This window comes from Gorilla gorilla, chromosome 8 (assembly GCF_029281585.2).
Source record: "Gorilla gorilla gorilla isolate KB3781 chromosome 8, NHGRI_mGorGor1-v2.1_pri, whole genome shotgun sequence".
Lineage (NCBI taxonomy): Eukaryota > Metazoa > Chordata > Mammalia > Primates > Hominidae > Gorilla > Gorilla gorilla.
The window spans coordinates 132,286,957-132,295,436 of NC_073232.2; the positions used below are offsets into that span (position 1 = coordinate 132,286,957).

At 36.8% G+C, this 8,480-nt stretch overlaps 1 pseudogene; it reads right to left on the reverse strand.

Moving 5' to 3' along the window:
• Positions 1-4,119: 4,119 nt before the first annotated feature.
• LOC101149665 (nascent polypeptide-associated complex subunit alpha-like) lies at positions 4,120-8,092 on the reverse strand (annotated as a pseudogene).
• Positions 8,093-8,480: the final 388 nt, after the last annotated feature.

Genomic DNA, 8,480 nt, shown 5'->3' on the forward strand with positions numbered 1-8,480 from the left:
CTCTTGATGTAAAAATTTTATATTCCTTAATTAAAATTTGGATTTTGCATAAACATATACTTTGGAATATTTTAGAAAAATAACCTATCTTGAAAGCATGAAAATAATTTTAATTTTTAAAATCAAATAATTTATATTTTTAATGAAAATTCATTCTAATTTTATACATTTTGAAATATTACATTTTATTATTTAATAGTTTAGGGCATTGCTATCAATCTAACACAAATTCTATGAAAATTGTTATTTTTGAGACAGGGTCTTGCTCTGTGGCCCAGGTATGATCATCAGCTCACTGCAGCCTTGATCTCCTGGGCTCAGGCAATCCTCCTGTCTCAGCCTCCAGAGCAGCTGGGACTACAGGCACATGCCACCACACTTGGCTCATTAAAAAAATTTTTTTTTTATAGATACGGGATTTTGCTATGTTTCACAGGCTGGTCTCAAACTCCTGTGCTTGAGCAATCCTCCTGCCTCGGCCTCTCAAAGTGCTGGAATTGGCATGAGCCACTGTGCATGGCCTGAAAATCTTGATTATAAAAATATAATTTTGCTAAAATGAAGTCAGGAAAAATAAAACTTATGAAATAAATATAATGTATGAATGATGTATACCTTTGTTACATGTCAAACACCACTAGCCCATTGATAGAACACTCAGACATAGGCAATACTAAATTTAGTTGTTTGATATTTTGCCAGCCTTCCGTTATATTAAAACCCAACTTTATACATATTTTAAACTGTGTCCATATGAAGGTATACGGACTAATTCTGTTTATGTGGTATATCACATTTATTGACTTGCATATGTTAAACCATCCGTGCATCCCTGGTATGAAATCCACTCGATCATGGTGGATTATCTTTTTGATATGTTGAATTTGGCTAGCTGGTATTTTGTTGAGGATTTTTGCATCTATGTTCATCAGGGATATTGGTCTGGAGTTTTCTTTTTTTGTTATGTCTTGTCCTGGTTTTGGTATTAGGGTAATACTGGTTTCATAGAATGACTTACAGAGGATTCCCTCTTTCTGTATCTTTTGGAATAGTTTTAGCAAGATTGGTACCAGTTCTTCTTTGAATGCCTGATAGAATTTGGTGCTGGACTTTTTTTTTTGTTGGCAATTTTAAAATTACTGTTTCAATTCACTACTTGTTATTGGTCTGTTCAGAGTTTCTTTTTCTTTCTGCTTTAATCTAGGAGGTTTGTATATTTCCAGGAATTTACCCATCTCCTCTAGATTTTCTAGTTTGTGCATGTAAAAGTGTTCACTGTAGCCTTAAATGATCTTTCGTGTTTCTGTGATATAGTTTGTAATACCTACTGTTTTGTTTCTAATGAAGCTTATTTGGATCTTCTCTCTTTATTTCTTGGTTAATCTTGCTAATTGTCTATCAATTTTGTTTATCTTTTTGAAGAACCAGCTTTTTGTTTCAATTATCTTTTGTATTTTTTTTCAATTTATTTTGTTCTGCTATTTGTTATTTCTTTTCTTCTGCTGGGTTTGAGTTTGATTTGTTCCTGTTTGTCTAGTTCCTTGAGATGTGACATCATATTGTCTATTTGTGCTCTTTCAGGCTTTTGATGTAGGCATTTAATGCTATGATCTTTCTTCTTAGCACCACTTTTGCTGTATCCCAGAGGTTTTGATAAATTGTGTCACTATTATTCAATTCAAATAATTTTTAAATTTCCATCTTGATTTCATTATTGACCCAAAGATTGTTCAGGAGCAGATTATTTAATCTCAATGTATTTGTATAGTTTTGAGGGTTCTTTTTGGAGTGAATTTCCAGTTTTATTCCACTGGTCTGAGAGGGTACTTTATATAATTTTGATTTTCTTAAATTTGCTGAGACTTGTTTTCTGGTCTATCATATAGTCTATTTTGGAGAATGTTCCATGTACTGAAGAAAAGAATGTATATACTGCAGCTGTTGGGTAGAATGTTCTGTAAATATCTGTTATGTCCATTTATTCTAAGGTACAGTTTAAATTCATTGTTTTTTTGTTGACTTTCTGTCTTAATGACCTGTCCAGTGCTGTCAGTGGAGTATTGAAGTCCTTCACTATTATTGTGTTGCCATCTATCTCATTTCTTAGGTCTAGTAATTGTTTTATAAATATGGGAGCTCCAGTGTTAGGTGCATATATATTTAGGATTGTGGTATTTTTCTATTAGACTGATCCTTTTATCATTGTACAATGTCCATCTTTGTCTTTTTGTTTTTTTGAGATGGAGTCTCGCTCTGTTGCCTAGGCTGGAGTGCAGTGGCGTGATCTTGGCTCACTGCAAGCTCTGCCTCCTGGGTTTACGCCATTCTCTTGCCTCAGCCTCCCAAGTAGCTGGGACTACGGACACGCACCACCATGCCCGGCTAATTTTTTGTATTTTTAGTAGAGATGGGGTTTCACCGTGTTAGCCAGGATAGTCTTGATCTCCTGACCTTGTGATCCGCCCACCTCGGCCTCCCAAAGTGCTGGGATTACAGGTGTGAGCCACTGCGCCCAGCCCCTCTTTGTCTTTTTAAACTGTTTTTGCTTTAAAGTTTGTTTTGTCTGATATAAGAATAGCTACTCCTTCTTGCTTTTGGTTTCCATTTGCATGGAATATCTTTTTGCACCCCTTTACCTTAAATTTATGTGAGTCCTTATGCGTTAAGTGGGTCTCTTGAAGGCAGCAGATACTTGGTTGGTGGATTTTTATCCATTCTGCCATTCTGTATCTTTTAAGTGGGGTATTTAGGTCATTTACATTCAATGTTAGTATTGAGATGTGAGGTGCTGTTTTATTCATTGTGCTAGTTGCTGCCTGAATACCTTTTTTTTCATTGTGTTATTGTTTTATAGTGCCTGTGAGATTTATGCTTTAAGGAGGTTCTATCTGGTGTATTTTGAGGTTTTGTTTCAAGATTTAGAACTCCTTTTAGCATTTCTTATAATGCTGGCTTGGTAGTGGTGAATTCTCTCAGCATTTGTTTGTCTGAGAAAGGCTTTTTCTCTCCTTCGTTTGTGAAGCTTAGTTTTGCTGGATACAAAATTATTGGCTGGCAATTATTTTGTTCAAGGGGGCTAAAAATAGGACTCCAATCTCTTCTGGCTTGTAGGGTTTCTGGTGAGAAATCTGCTGTTAATCTGATAGGTTTTCTTTTATAGGTTACCTGATGCTTTTGCCTCACAGCTCTTGATTCTTTTCTTCGTCTTGACTTTAGATAACCTGATGACTATCTGCCTAGGTGATGATTTTTTGTGATGAATATCCCAGGTGTTTTTTTGAGTTTCTTGTATTGGGATGTCTAGATCTCTAGTGAGGCCAGGGAAGTATTTTTTTTTTCAATTATTCCCTCAAATATGTTTTCCAAACTTTTAGATTTCTCCTTTTCCTCAGGAACACCAGTTATTCTTAGGTTTGGTCATTTAACATAATCCCAAATTTCTTGGAGTCTTTGTTCATTTTCAAAAATTCTTTTTCTCTTTGTCTTTGTCTGATTGAGTTAATTTGAAAGCCTCATCTTTGAGCTCTGAAGTTTTTTCTTCTACTTGTTCTAGTCTATTGTTGACACTTTCCAGTGCATTTTGTATTTCTTAAGCATGTCTTTTATTTCCAGAAGTTGTGATTGTTTTTCCTTTATAAGATCTGTTTCTCTGGAGACATGGTCATCCATAACCTGTATTGTTTTTTATATTTCTTTAAGTTGGTTTTCACTTTTCTGTGGTGTCTCCTTGAGTAGCTTAATAATCAACCTTCTCAATTCTTTAACTGGCAATTCAAGAGATTTTTTTCTTGGTTTGGTTCTATTACTGGGGAGATAGTGTGGTCTTTTGGGGGTATTATAGAACCTTGTTTTTGTCACATCACCAGAATTACTTTTCTGATTCCTTCTCATTTGGGTAGACTATTTCAGTGGAAAAATCTGGAACTCAGGTGCTGCTGTTCAGATTCTTTTGTCCCACAGGGCAATCCCTTGATGTGGTGTGTTCTCCCTTTTCCTAGGGATAGGGCTTCCTAGAGAGCCAGACTGCAATGATTGTTATTGCTCTTCTAGAAACAGTACAAATTTCAAATCAAGCTGCAGTTACTTCTTGGAAACACTAAACAAGTTGTTTTCAGTTGGTTACTTTGTTAATTCCATAATAACTTTTACAACATAATTACTGTTGTTCTTCAGGGCTTGGACTGCCTTTGCTCTCGACATATTTGCTTGTGACATGAGCAGTTCCATGCCCTTAACTTCCACACCTGTTTTATCAACTTCTTCCTCTTCACTCCTCTTGTACAGTTGGGGTCTGTGTTGTTTCTTAAATGTTTGATATAGCTTTACCTTGAACTTTGAATTTCTTGGCAGCTGCTAGCTGTGCTTGCTGAGAAAAATCTTCATTTTTGGTTCCCCCAAAAACTGTGTAGGTATCCAAAGCAGGGCTCTTGTAGACATCTGGTTTTGTGATGACAAAGAGGATATTCTTATATTTCCAGATAGTGACTCTAGTAACCCCTGTAACCTGTCGAAGACCCAGTTTGGACATAGCCTTCTGTGCTTTCTTTTCACTCTGACTCTGTTTTGCTTCACTGACTGGTTCTTCACTAATTTTAGCTGCTGCTGCCAGCTGGGCTTGTTGTGTGGTTCTCTGTGTGGAATCCTGTTCCTCAAGCTCTGGTACTGATTCATCACTGTCAGATTCCATTCCAGACCCTCTGTCAGCCTGGGGCTGTGGCAACTCCTGTTCGTAGCAGGGATGGTTTCTGTGGCTATGCTGGACACTTTGCTCAGGGAATGCAGAACGCTTTCCCCTTTTTTTGACGGGATTATTTGTTTTTCTCCTTGCTGATTTGAGTTCCTTGTAGATTATGGATATTAGTCAAAATATTGTTGGATGCATAGTTTGCAAATATTTTCTACCATTCTGCGGGTTGTCTGTTTACTCTGCTGATTATTTATTTTGCTGTACAGAAGCTTTTTAGTTTAATCAGGTCCCATTTATTTATTTTTGCTTTTGTTGCATTTGCTTTTGGGGTCTTAGTCATAAATTCTTTGCCTAGGCCTATGTCTGGAAGAGTTTTTCCTAGGTTTTCTTCTAGGATTTTTTATAATTTCAGGTATTAGATTTAAGTCTTTAATCCATCTTGAGATGATTTTTTATATGGTGAGAGATAAGAATCTAGTTTCATTCTTCTACATATGGCTATCCAGTTTCCCCAGCACCATTTACTGAACAGGGTGTCCTTTTCCTAATTTATGTTTTTGTATACTTTGTTGCAGATCAGTTGGTTCTAAGTATCTGGCTTTGTTTCTGGGTTCTCTGTACTGTTCCATTGGTCTATGTGTATACTTTTGTGCCAGTACCATGCTGTTTTGGCTACTATAGCCTTGTAGTATAGTTTAAGTTGGATAATGTGATGCCTCCAGATTTGTTCTTTTTGCTTAGGATTGCTTTGGCTATTTAGGCTTTTTTTTGGTTCTATATGAATTTTAGAATTGTCTTTTTCTAATTCTGTGAGCAGTGATGTTGGTATTTTGATAGAAATTGCATTGAATCTGTAGATTGCTTTGGGAAGTATGGTTATTTTTATGATATTAATTCTTCCAGTCCATAAGCATGACATGTATTTCCATTTGTGTCACTGCGATTTCTTTCAGCAGTGTTTTGTAGTTCCCTTATATAGATCTTTCACCTCCTTGGTTAAGTATATTCCTAGGTATTTTATTTTATTTTTTTGCAGCTATTGTAAAGGAGATTGAGTTCTTGATTTGAGTCTCACCTTGATTGTTGTCAGTGTATAGTAGTGCTACTGATTTGTGTAGGTTGAATTTGTAACCTGAGACTTTACTGAATTCATTTATCAAACCTAGAAGTCTTTTGGAGGAGACTTTAGGGTTTTCTAGTTATATGATTATATCATTGGAAAACATAGATAGTTTGACTTCCTTTTTTCCAATTTGGAGGCCCTTTATTTTTTTCCCTTGCTTGATTGTGCTGGCTAGGATTTCCTTCCTCTACATCTTTGCCATCACTTGTTATTTTCAGTCTTTTTAATTTTAGCCATTCTAGCGGGTGTGTACTGGTGTTTCATTGTGGTTTTTATTTGTATTTCCTTGATGACTAATGATACAGAGCATTTTTTCATGTGCTTATTTGCCATCCATGTCTTCTTTGGCAAAATGTCTGTTCAAATATTTTGCCTATTTGTCTTATTATTGAATTGTAAGCATTTTTTATGTACTTTGGATAGATGTAAGTTTTGCAAATATTTTTGCAAAAAGGGTTTTTTGAAGAGTAAAATGTTTATATTTTTGATGGAGTCCAATTTATCAAAAAAAAAGTTCCTGTTTTTTGTGTCTTACTGAAGAAATCTTTGCCTAATTCAAAGTCAGTAAGATTTTCTCCTGCGCATTCCAGGAATTTTTTAGTATTAGCCCTCATATTTAGGTCTATAATGCATTTTGAGTTGTTCTTTTCTTTTTTTGCATGTGGATGACCAATTGCCCCAGGGCCATTTGTTAAAAAGATTTTTTTTTAATCCATTGTCCTGGCACCTTTGTTGAAACCCAACTGATCATTTATTTGTGTCTAATTCTGGACAGTATGCTATTTCATTGATGTCTATGTTTATTGTTTCATAACTGCTGCACTATTTTAAATGACTGAAGTTTAGGAAGATAAAAGAATAAAAAGCTTCAGGCAGCTCAGAAATAAAACTCTAATGAAAGGATGACCAATGGCACCCAAGTGTGTATTTTGGGGCATGCCAAATCACACTGACAATTTGCAGTGAAAAGAATTTCTATTTTGGGATTAAGCCTGCAATTAAGTTTCTCTATAAGGTTGCTTCTAGAATGCTCTGTGTCACCCTAACTCAGGGGTACCTCTGTATTTAGGGATACATAAAATAAACCAAACCTTGGACACTTACTCTGATCTTGTAGATAGGAAAAGGCAGAAAGTTTGTGCATGTTGCCCATCAGAGTTGGCATGCTAGATGTTAAATTGCAATCTCTCTGCAGAACAAGTTCTTACCAGCTAAAGATGAGATAACCCTCTTACTGATATGAAAGGTAAAAATACTTGTTGCTCTGTTTACTGGAAGTTTAGGATCCAATATTTCTGTCTTTGATTGACAGCGTGACCTTGGCTATGAGTCCCTTACCTGAGATGCATCCCATCTCAGTAGGTAGACAACATAATTTTGTCTTTACTTACCGCCTGCGATCTAAATAAGTAGGTTGAACTCACGAGTGAAGTACAAGGCTGAATCAGGTCAGAAGGGCATCAGTGTTCATAGTCTTAATCTCTGAATATCCTCTATTCCAGGAAACAAAGACATGATTAAAAAAATTGGCTCTGCATTCCTTTGGAAACAAAGAGTGAGAGGGTAATCATAGTTGGGCACGGAGGAAAGGTGAGTGGGTCACATGATATACTACCTGGCAAATTATCTGCTCCTAGGCTGTCCCCTTCCCCAACATCAGCATGGAAAATAGTTCACAACCTGTTTTTTTTTTTTTTGAGACAGAGTTGCTCTATCACCCAGGCTGGAGGCCAGTGGCGCGATCTCAGCTCACTGCAACCTCCGCCTCCTGGGTTCAAGCGATCCTCCTGCCTCAGCCTCCCGAGTAGCTGGGATTACAAGTGCATGCCACCACGCCCAGCTATTTTTTTTTTCGTACTTTTAGTAGAGATGAGGTTTCACCATGTTGGACAGGCTGGTCTTGAACTCCTGACATCAGGTGGTCCACCTACCTTGGCCTCCCAAAGTGCTGGGATTATAGGTATGAGCCTCTGTGCCTGGCCAACAAAACCATTTTCTTATACTTATTGAAATTAAGTTGCTTATATTTCAGTTAGATTTACTGAGCCACAGCTCTCTGTGTCCTGTATGCTTAGTGGATTTTTGTTGACTAGAATTGTTCTAACCACATTTCTTTAATAATCCACTACACAAATTCTACCCTTGTCTTCAAATGGCAACACGGTAGCCCAATCAACAGGGGCCTTGTTATTTGGAGCAGAGAGCTCCTGGTGGTTGCTGTTCTCCTGACCTAGCTTGTTCAGCCTTCCCAAGGTACGTGTCTGGGAGATAAGAGCTACCATTCGTGAAGAGCGTCTTGTGATGTTTATCAGATCGGTTATTCTGAAGGCATCTCCCCACCCCTGCCCTTAACTGTGAAATTAAGACTAGCTATAGTAAAATTAGGAAATGTGAAAAATCTAGAAAATCATCGTTAAAAAAATCCCCAAGTACTAAATTTATGCTAGAGTATACCTCAAATAATGAATATCTCAAGTGAAAAATAATGTGCAGTATGAGTTTTTCCCCTAAATAAGAAAATTTTGTATAGGGTGTGTGTGTGTGTGTGTGTGTGTGTGTGTGTGTGTGTGTGTGGTCAGGAGCTCTCCTCTAACACTGATGTTAAACTCAAGAATAATAGGTTGATTATTAGCACTGAAATTTAATTTTACAGGTAGGGAAACTAGGCCC